Source organism: Dasypus novemcinctus, chromosome 11 (assembly GCF_030445035.2).
Source record: "Dasypus novemcinctus isolate mDasNov1 chromosome 11, mDasNov1.1.hap2, whole genome shotgun sequence".
Taxonomy (NCBI): Eukaryota; Metazoa; Chordata; class Mammalia; order Cingulata; family Dasypodidae; genus Dasypus; species Dasypus novemcinctus.
Genome location: NC_080683.1, coordinates 93,734,002 through 93,744,455, shown reverse-complemented (window position 1 = coordinate 93,744,455; position 10,454 = coordinate 93,734,002). Strand labels below are relative to the sequence as shown.

At 40.3% G+C, this 10,454-nt stretch overlaps 1 pseudogene; it reads left to right on the top strand.

Annotated features, from left to right (window-relative positions):
- Window positions 1-8,761: 8,761 nt before the first annotated feature.
- Window positions 8,762-10,186, top strand: LOC101417825 (protein LSM14 homolog A-like; annotated as a pseudogene).
- The last annotated feature ends 268 nt before the right edge of the window (window positions 10,187-10,454 follow it).

The window sequence follows — 10,454 nt, the reverse complement described above, 5'->3', positions numbered from 1 at the left end:
CATGATCATTCATATTATGCACTCTCCAACATACAGAAGGTATTATAGAGGTTTCAACCATTTCTGGCTTTGACTATAAACCAAGTTATTTAAAGTCCTTAATGTTAATCTGGTCTCCCTCCCTCCCTTACTTTTCCTTCTTTTCTTTCTTTCTTTCACAATTTTGAGATCCATTTAACCAGATTAGGTTTTTAAAATCTGTTTTATTTTGTTAATTAGTAACCTTAATACTCCTGGCGTTTTGGGGGAGGGGACTTGCTGCCAGCTGGTGACCAAATGGATTGAAGTGGGTACAAATATCACCCAGAGGACAGAGTTGGAAACTGGAAACTAGAAAACAGATTCTTCATTAAAGAATTTTCTTGTTTGTCTGTTTTTTGTTTATAATTATTGAAATAATGAAAATGCTCTAATAATGATTGAAGTGATAAATGCACAACTATGTGATTACACCAAATACCATTGATTGTACATTTTGGATGAATTGTATGCTTTATTCATTTGTATCAATAAAACTGATTTATTTGTAAAAATATATATAGACAGGTTCTACATCAGAGTGGTAGAATTATTTTTCTTTAAATTCATAAAATGATTATTTAATAATTTTAACCATGTCCAATATATAAACAAAAATATTGTTATATATAGGTGGGTGACACTCCAAACGATTTGAACTTTCGTGCAATCCTGTCATTCCTTGTCTTTATTACTGAATATTATGAAGTAGGAAAAGAATGAGCAGGTCTTCAAACAATCTTATTGGTATAAAGAAACCTGGATATCCCCTCTTTTTCCTGTTTTTACTAACTGCTATGCCACCACCTTCACTGAAAAATAAAAATGCTGGAAGCATACAAAAATACAAAAAGGAGTAATACTGTATCACAATAACTGCTGACATATATAATATACTATCCATCAGCTAATTGAGACTAGACATCACCTAAGACTTGTAGAAACAAAGTAATTACTCTCTGGTGGTTGTATTTCTCACTGTGGTTGAAGGAAGTATTCATGAGTTATAAACTCCCATCCCAAATTAGGGCTGGATAACATTTGAAGCAAGGTTTCTAATTTGTCTGCAGTTATAAAGTTACCCAGTGAAAAACACCTTTGCAGACTATTGGTATATAACTTAGTATCAAGTTATTTGCCTGGCCCATCTTATCTAAAATAGATATTTTAAAATTTTTGGTTTCACTTTATACTTTTAAAATTATTAAGGATCCCAAGTGAGACAAAACCCAGCAAGATGATGGTGGAGTAAGGAGCTCCTAGAGTCAGCTCCTGCTACAGGGCAGTTAGTAAACACCCAAAGCTATCTGGGGCTAGCTGAAGCACCTGTTTGAGGGCTCCAGGAGACCAGAAGAGCATCCTGTCACATCCTTGAAGGAATGGAAGGAGGAGATTGCCCATCTACAGGAAGACTCATAAGTAGAGGGCTCCACGCCAGGGAGGCTGGTGCCCATCCTCCACTGGAGGCACAAGCCACCTCAGGAGCTGTTCTGTGGCTTGACTTGAAAGCTCCACTTCACAAAAAAGGGGGAGGAAGAGATGGCTGGGCACCAACTTCAGCAACTGATGAGTAAATTCAGTTGGCTAAAGTATAATCCTGAGAACAGCTAAAGTTTGAGCCTGTCCAAGTAAGAAAGAGGCTGGTAGCTGCCATCTTAACTCAACACCTGGCATGAGGGGAAGTGGGGTGGACTGAAAATCACAGTGCTGGTGGGGACCGACTTCTTCCTGTCCAGATCAGATTGCAGTTCTAGCCTAGGACCCAGTCCCACCTCTGCGAGGGAGGAATATGGGGAAACCTGTGCCAGCCTCTCTGGGAAATAACCAGCCAAGCTGTGGAGCCAGTGATTGTCCTACTTTGGCAGCATAAGCTGCCCCAGGAGCTATTCTGGGGTTGGAATTGGAAGCTCCATTTCCCAAAAAAAAGGTGAGGAGGAGATGGTTGGCCACGATTTTGGCTACTGACTCAGCAGGCTAAGAACTAGTAACAGTTGGGGTGTGAATCTGTCCAAGTTGGGAAAGAGACTGATGGCCGCCATTTTGACTCCGCTCCCAGCCTGAGGGGAATCCAGGACCAAAAATCACAGTGATGGTAGGAACCGGTTTTTTCACCCAGATCAGCCTGCAGCCCTAGCCTAGGCTTCAGCTCCACCTCTGGCAGGGAGATGGCTGGTACCAGCCTATCCAGGTAACTGCAGGTACTTTTGGCTGGCACAGACTGAATAATCAGAAGTCTGCCAGGACAATTGTGGTCATCTTGAACTCACACTGCATAGATTGCGGCCCATACCTGCAGCTCCATCCCAGCCCCAGAGAGGGGAGAAAGGGGTGTGAAGCCTCATCAGTTTCTCTGGGCAACTACAGTCTAGGCCTGCACAACTTGGATGATTCCACACAGCTGTGACTCTATCCTACATCTAGCAAAGGAGAAAATTGGGAGAAGCTTCATTGGTCCCTGGGGCAATGAGGGAAGTTTGAGCCTCCACAGCTTATAGCACCAACAACATCCTTGGCTCCTATTGCACAATGAGCAAGGGAGAAAGTGCAGGAAGCCCTAAACTAAAGAGAAAAACTGGACCCCAAATAAATACTCTAGTAATCCAGATGCCAAGACACCAACAAAAAATTACAATCCACACCAAGAAACAGGAAGCCATGGGCCAGTTAAAGGAATGCAATAAGCCTCCAGATAACATAAATGAGTTGAGACAACTAATCTTACATGTTCAAACAAATCTTCTTAATAAATTCAAAGAGATGGCTAAAGAGATTAAGGATATTAAGAAGACATTGGATGAGCACAAAGAAGAATTTGACAGCATACACAGAAAAATAGGAGATCTTGCAGGAATAAAGGAACAATAAATGAAATTAAGTAAGACATTGGAATCATATAATAGCAGATTTGAGGAGGCTGAAGAAAGGGTTGTTGAACTTGAAGAAATGGCCTCTGAAAGTGAACTTCAAAAGAACAGATGAAGAAAAGAATGGAAAAAATTGAACAAGGTCTCAGGGAACTTAAAGACAGCAAAAGATATACAAAAATACATGCCATGGCTGCCCAATCAAGAGCAGAGAAGTGAAAAGGGGCAGAAGGAATACTGGAAGAAATAATGATAGAAAACTTCCCAACCCTATTGAAGGACATAGATATCCATATCCAAGAAGCACAAGGTACTCCCATCTGAAAAAATCTGAATAGACCAACTCCGAGACATATTCATCAGAATGTCAAATGCCAAAGACAAAGAGAGAATTCTGAGAACAGCAAGAGAAAAGGAATGCATAACATATAAGAGATACCCAATAAGATTAAGTGCTGATTTTTCACCAGAAATCATGGAGGCAAGAAGACAGTGGTGTGATGTATTTAAGATACTACAAGAGAAAAACTTCCAGCCAAGAATCTTATATCCAGCAAGATTTTCTTTCAAAAATGAGGGCAAGATTAGAGTATTCACAGATAAACAGAAACTGAGAATTCCTAACCAAGAGAAGAGATTTTCAGGAAATGCTAAAGGGTGTTCTAGAGCATGAAAAGAAAATACAGGAGAGAAAGGCCTGGAAGAGAGTCTAAAAATTAAGATTATATCAATAAAAGTAACTAAAAGTGTCAAAAGAGTGGGGAAAATAAAATATGACATATAAAACTCAAATAGGAATAAACTTAACCAACAATGTAAAGTGTTTGTACTCAGAAAACTGAAACTCAATGTTTTGTTTTGCTTTTAAGATTTATTTTTTATTTATTTCTCTTTCCTTCCACCCCACCCCAGTTGTCTGTTCTCTGTGTCCATTCGCTGTGTGTTCTTCTGTGACCACTTCTATCCTTATCAGCAGCACAGGGAATCTGTGTTTCTTTTTGTTGCATCATCTTGTTGTGTCAGCTCTCCATGTGTACAGTGCCATTCTTGGACAGGCTGCACTTTCTTTAGCCCTGGGCGGCTCTCCTTATGGGGCGCACTCCTTGCGCATGGGGCTTCCCTACGCGGGGGACACCCCTGCGTGGCAGGGCACTCCTTGTGCGCATCAGCACTGTGCATGGGCCAACTCCACACAGGTCAAGGAGGCCCAGGGTTTGAACCGTGGACCTCCCATGTGGTAGATGAACGCCCTAACCACTGGGCCAAGTCCACTTTCCTCACTGTGATATGTTAATTATGACTTCCAAGCTCTTCAAATGTCAGACCAGAAACAAAAAGTTTGCACGTAAAATTCTAAAATGGATAAATGAAAAATTTTAGAACGATTACAGAATAGTAAAGTCTATAGAGTTAAAAACAATATTTTTTAAAATATAAGAACTACCTGGACTAAGGAGATAATACATTTGATTTATTTTGATGGACATACTAACAATACTGAAAATGTGAAAAACATCAAAGCCACTTTTTAAAAAGTACAGTTTTGTCACATTAACTTTGCAGACACCATGTCATGTCCTTGAACTTTTTTTAGCCACTTACCAAATTATTTGATGTTAAGAGAACTGAAGGGCGAAAAGACTGAACTATGACATAGACACATTCTATAATATTTACAACAAACTTTCTGCTTCTGTTTCCTGTTCCTCTTTGATATATAGTGCATTTCATTAAAATATAGATAACAGATATATTTGCTAAAAAGATTCCTTATACTATCAATCAATACACAGCAACTCCCTGCAAGACTCTCATTTATCTTCTGTCTATAAGCTACATCAGAAAAAAGTTTTACAAAAATTTTGATTAGTGTCAATAATGTCCTTTGACATCCTCTTGGAGAGAGAGAGGAATAATTTACGTAACTATGGATAAACCTTCTTTCCCACTAATGGTAAATATATGGAATAATTTAACAACATAGTTGATAAATTTGTTTTAATTTTCAGAGATGGATGGATAGATTGGTAGATAATTATATAGATAGATAGGGAACACACTGAACTCCTCAACTGTATTAGGAGTTACTCCTCAACATGTATTTTTTGAGTGCATATGGAATATTTATCAAAAGATTCTATTCTGGACCAAAAAATAAATCTCAATAAATTTCAAAAGACTGAACTAGTCATTTCAGTAGACTGAAATTACTTAGAGTAATTTCTCTTACTGAAGTGATATTAAATTAGAAATCAGTAACAGAAGAAAAACTAGAAAATCCCCAATTCTTTGTAAATTAAGTAGCATACTTTTAAGCAACCTTTGGATCAAACAAGATAGAGTGGAAATTAGAAAATATTTTGAACTAAAGGGTAATATAAATATGATGTACAACCTGAGAGTATGCAGATTAATCCATCCTTAGAGGGAAATTTATAGCTTTACATCAGAAAAGAAGAAAATCTGAAAATCTATGTAAGCATAAGCTTTAGGAGCTAGAAAGAAAAAAGCAAAATAAACTCAAAGAAAGGAGAAGAAAAACAAGAACAAAAAAATCATTGATTTAGAAAGCAATTTGACTCCTACCAAAATTAATATTTGTGTGCTTGGAGAATGCCTTAATCACCATCATGATGTTTCTCACAGCACTACTTCTGATCAAGGAAGTTGCTTCAAAGCAAATGAAGAGGCAGTGATGCAATGCTTGTGAAATTCACTGGTCTTACCATGTTCCCCATCATCCTGAAATAGTTGGGTTGGTAAAATGGTGGAATGACCTTCTGAAGACTCAATTACAGTTCTAGCCAAGTGTTGGTAATTTGTAGGCCTAGTACAATATTCAATAAGAAGTTGTATATGCTCTGAATCAGCATCTAATATGGTGATATTTCTCCAATAGCCAGGATTCATGTGTCTGGGAATCAAAGGAGTGGAAATTGGAGTGGAACTACTCACTATTACCATTATTTTTGCCTCCTGCCCCATGACCTTATGTTTTGTTGGTCTGGAGATCTTGTTTGCAAAGAGGGGAATGTTTCCAGCAGGAGACACAACAATGATTCCATTGAACTGAAAGTTAAGATTGGCATCTAGCCACTTTGGGTTCCTCATGCCTCTGAATCAACAGGCAAAGAAAGAAATTAGTGTACTGGGGTGACTGATCCTGATTACCAAGGAGGAAATTAAGCTGCTCCTACACAGTGGAGGTAAGAAAGATTATGTCAAAAAAGAAGAAATCCATTGGGGCACTTCTTAGTACTACTATGCCCTGTGATTAAAGTCAATGGGGGAAGTGGATTTGGTCCAATGGATAGGGCGTCCACCTACCACATAGGCAGTCCAGCGTTCAGACCCAGGGCCTCCTGGCCCGTGAGCTGGCCCACGCGCAGTGCTGATGCGTGCAAGGAGTGCTGTGCCACGCAGGGGAGCCCCACGCACAAGGAGTGTGCCCGGTAAGGAGAACCACCCAGCACGAAAAAAGTGTAGCCTGCCCAGGAGTGGTGCTGCACACGTGGAGAGGTAATGCAGCAAGATGATACAACTAAAAGAGGCACAGATTCCCGGTGCCACTGACAAGAATGCAAGTGAGCACAGAAGAATACACAGTAAATGGACACAGAAAGTAGACACCTGGGGGTGGGGGGGGGGCGGATTTAAAAAAAAAATCTTTAAAGAATAAAAAATAAAGCCAATGGAAAACTATTCAGCCCAGTTCAGGCAAAACTGCTAATGGCCCAGACCTTTAAAGAATAAAGGTATGAGCCACCCCAACAGGCAAAGAATGATTACCAGCTGGGGTGCTTGCCGAGGGCAAAGGGAATATGGAATGGGTAGTGGAAGAAGTAGTTATTAATACAAAAACCATTTAAGACAGCACCGCCAGTTGCAGAAACAAGGATAGTAATTATTATGAGTATTTCTTCCTTTATTATGAATATGTTTATATGTATGGATATACATATATATACATATATTAAGCAAATATCTATGCTAGCTTCCCTCTCTTAACCCTTATTACATAACAGGTTGTAGGAACTTCATATCATTGTATTTAGTTATTTATTTTTCTTTCATAATTGAAATTTTATTGGTTGTTTTGAAGATCAGTACAGACATTACGAACAATTTGTACACAATCCTTAATGTATGTACCAAAAACCTAAAAAGCCATGTAGTTGTTTTTCTAAAATTATTCCAGTGACTTTCCAGCTTAAAATTTGGAAGCAAGTTTTCCTTAAGAGGATATCATATACCTATATTTTCAAATGTTGATAAACTGTTACATCTTTAAGTCCCACAATTTCACAATACCATACACACTACATACTCACATTTCCAATCTTTTACAGCACATAACAAAGTTATTAGAAAAACTGGACGACCGCGACCAAGGATGTTACAGAGTTCTGAAAGGGAGGGCCAAGATCAGGGAGTGGTTTTAAGAAACATGTCTACTAAAAAACACGGGAAGAGAAGTAACTTAAAATGTTCAACACATATTAAATGCATAACTTTGATTCCAAATCACCATTTAGTATGTGTTGTATTAAAGGGTATAAAAACTGCCTCCCCCAGCGGAATGTTAACACCCAAGCTGCCTTAATTCAATATCCCACTATTTTCTGGTTGTACCAAAAATAAACAACCAGCAAATGATTTCCCCTCTTAAAAAAAAAAATTTACATAAAAAAAAATGGGTTGAGGTTGGATTCCAATCGCCTTCTTAAAAATGTTTCTTCTAGATCTACTAAAAGATTTGCATTTACAAAATAGCTGATAAAAATATTCCTCTGGATTGTGCAAGAAGGGAGAAACAGGGATCACGGGTAAGACATGGTGTACAGTATTAACCAGACTTGGCTTCTTTGTCTCCTGCTTCATCAGAGGCTGGACTCTCCTCATTTTTAATTTCTCCATTTTCTGCAGATCAGTCTTTAGTTTCTTGGTTAGCCACTTCAGCTTGTTTTCCCTTTGCGCCCCTTTTTCCTTTTGTTGCACTTTTTTGTCTGAAGGTTTATCCTTTCCTGTTGCCTTTTTTGGCTTAGATTCGACTTTCACAGGAGCAGGTTTGGCAGATAGCCTCGCCGGCCTCCTCTTGGGCCCCTCCTTCCCCTGCGCATCCGCCCAGCTGACCTTCCTCTTGCGCATCTTGGCGACGCTGTGGGCCGCCGCTCACCGAGAGCCTTCCCGAAGCCCGCGGCTGACCGCTACCGCGCCTCCCGCCGCCCCTGCTGCTCCGTAACATTGTATATAAGTTACAGGCCATCAAGAAGGGTGAACATCACTCAACGGTTTGCATGCTCTTCTGGGGCAAAGATTAGTGCAATTTTGGCTGTATGCGGTATAATTGTATCACAGTAGGTGGCAGTATGAGTTTGTTATTGACTTTTTTGGGAGAATTTAAGATGTATTCGGGTGCCAAGTTGACAAGGGGTGGACTGTGATGGTTAATTTTATATGTCAGCGTGACTAGTTTATGATGACCAGTTGTTTGGTCAAACTCTAGTCCAGATGTTGCTATAAAGCAATTTTCTTGGTGGGATTATCATCTACATACATTTGGCTTTAAATAAAGATTACTCTTGGCCATGTGGGTGGGCCTCATCCAATCAGTTGGAGGCCATAAGCACAAAGAACTGAGGATTCCAGAGAGAAGAAATACTGTCTCAAGACGTCAACATCAACAACTCTTGGATTTTGCAGCCTACGAATCTCCGCTATGGCTTTCAGACTTAGGACTGCAACGTTGGCGCCCGCCGCTGCCGCCACCGCCTCGCTGCAGCTCGAGGGCGGGAGGCTGGGGGCGGGTAGTGGAGCCTGCGCTGCCTCCACGTTGGGTCTGTGGCGGTTGCTGAAGACGCCTGCTTAGAGAGTGGGTCATGAGCCGTGAGCGCCAGGTGGACACCTGGTATAGGGCCTGCCTCTCTGCGAGCTGCCAGGGGCCGAAGGCACACCCCTTATATGGGCAGCAAGATGGCCTCATCTCCGAGGCAGAGGTCCACTAAGAAGGCATCCTCTACACCGTCTACGCCGAGCGCTCCACCGTAGTTCTTGCCAGTGTTGGGTCTTTTGGTACAGAAGACAAATCCACAGATCATCCAGTACTACCTCAAGAGGAAGTCTTTGACTGCATTATATCTGCAGTGTGATATTAAAGACCTCACTGTTTGTGAACCACCAAAACCACAATGTTCTTTGCTTCAGGGACCCAGCTGTTGTCAGTCTTCATGTCTTCATTCCAGTCACTGGGTTCCTATGGACCTTTCGGCAGAATGTTAACATGCAGCCAGTTCAGTCCAAGTTCATTAGACAGGCAGCAGTTTGGATCTGTTGGTCTGCTGGAATCTCCTTGACGTCCTTTGAAAGTGAAACATCACACAGCAATACCTTATCCCAAAGTAGTGCCGTTGCCTTTGTCTTTAGGCAGGACACAGGATCTCTAAAACCACAGTTACCTCAAGGTCGCTCAAGCTTCAGACCTTTTGAGAAAAAGCCAACTATGGAACAAGTAGTACAGATCCTCTTGACCCATTTATCTGCTCCAGCACTGGTTGGAAGAAGGAACCCTTTATCAACAGGCCTGTGCCATCTACCAGCCAAAGAGTTAGAGCACAGACGAGCTGAAGTGGAAATTCTCAAGGCCATAAAATTAGCAACTCAGAAATGATAGCAGGAGACAAATAGTTCCAGCGGTTCCTTTCTGCTCCAAGGAAAGGATGTGGGTGTCATTGTTGTGACAGAGGAAGATCCGTATTTGGATCCAATTTGGATGGTCCAATGAAATTTGGGAAAGACTTTGAAAGATGCACAATTTAATAAGGAGGAAATCTATAGAGAATTTCATATTAAACTTAAACTAAAATAAGGTAAACTTGAGAAACAGAAGACGCCTATAAATGGCGAAGGTAAAGGAACTCAGGAGTTGATACCCAAAACAGTGAAGGAAATGCTGATGAAGAAGATCCACTCAGACCTAATTGCTATTATGACAAAATGAACTCCTCCTTTGATAATATTTCTTGTGATGATAATAGAATATGGAGACCAACCTGGGTGAAGAAAGAAGATTAAATGCCCAAACATTTGGAATCCCACTTCATCCAAACCATGGTTGTGGAGGGTACAGAGGCAGAAGTCTTGGTTTCAATGATAGTTGAGGGCATGGTGGTGGCAGAGACAGTACATTTACCACCTCTTGAGGATTAAGGGGTGGATTTAGAGGAGGTCACCAGAGCAGAGAGTTTGCAGATTTTGAATATAGAAAAGACAACAAAGTTGTGCATAACCTACAAATAAGTCTTTGAAACTAGGTGAATTTCTCTTCATGGTCCTCAAAATTAGTTTCAGTTTTTGTGAAGAATGAAGAAGTGAATTCACTATATATTTGTCACCAACACTGGGCTATATTTTGTTTTGTTATATATTTCTGCTTAAATTCAAAGATATAATGCAGTTACTGGTGTGTGGAGGGTGTAGGTCTTCATCTTTAAAAAATGAGCATTAAATATATTCAGAATAATGGAAGGTTAAGTAATTTCTTGTGTACAGTTAAACTAAAGCAGTACTTCAGTG